This window comes from Puntigrus tetrazona, chromosome 22 (assembly GCF_018831695.1).
Source record: "Puntigrus tetrazona isolate hp1 chromosome 22, ASM1883169v1, whole genome shotgun sequence".
Classification (NCBI taxonomy): Eukaryota; Metazoa; Chordata; class Actinopteri; order Cypriniformes; family Cyprinidae; genus Puntigrus; species Puntigrus tetrazona.
The window spans coordinates 1845661-1846525 of record NC_056720.1 but is presented as its reverse complement, the minus strand read 5'-3'; the positions used below and the strand labels follow the sequence as shown (position 1 = coordinate 1846525).

Sequence of the window (865 nt, the reverse complement as noted above, 5' to 3'; positions counted from 1 at the left end):
ATCATTATTAACCAATAAAGGAGCATAATAAGGATACTAGTTACAACCCAAGCCTGGTACATCTTTACACAGTTTACAGTGCATCTTCATATGGTGAAATGCAACTAAGTGTAGTGCTATCATTTGGTCTTGTTGTAACTTCTGTACAGTATAATGTTACTAACATTAGTTTTTCCAGCTTGCATCGTGTGTTCATCAGTAGATCACAGAGGTGTTTCACTCCAGTGTCTCCTAGTATATTCCCACTCAGGTTGAGCTCTCTCAGGTGTGCTGGATTTGATTTCAGAGCTGACGTTACAGCAGAACAACACTCATTAGTCATATCACAGTATCTTAACCTGCATTGGGAGAAATGAAACAAATATCAATGTTTCACTCAAACCTCAAAACACTTTCTTTAATGTATGTGAAGATTCCTCACCTCAATCTCTCCAGTTTACAGTTTGAATCTTTCAGTGCATCACATAAGTGCTTTACTCTTGTGTTTTTTAGTTCATTTCCACTCAGGTCCAGCTCTCTCAGGTGTGATGGGTTTAAACGCAGAGCTGAACTCAGAAGATAACAGTGTTTTTCTTTAAAACTGCATCCACATAGCCTGAAGAGAAAAGATCAGTGACTTAGATCTATGATGATACATCACACTGTAACTGCTGTGCAATACAATATTACTAACTTTAGTTTTTTTAGCTTGCATTGTGGGTTCATCAGTAGATCACTGATGTTTTCAATCCAGAGTCTCCTATTTGATTTCCACTCAGGTCCAGTTCTCTTAGGTGTGAAGGGTTTGATTTTAAAGATGAAGTCAGAGCAGAACAACCTTCATCTGTCATATCACAGTATCTTAACCTGTAATGGAAGAGACAAA

At 37.7% G+C, this 865-nt stretch overlaps 1 protein-coding gene across 1 annotated transcript in view; it reads left to right on the top strand.

Annotated features, from left to right (window-relative positions):
- Positions 1 to 865, top strand: part of LOC122327919 (GTPase IMAP family member 8-like) — a 295481-nt gene that overhangs the window by 19431 nt on the left and 275185 nt on the right. The window lies entirely within an intron of this gene.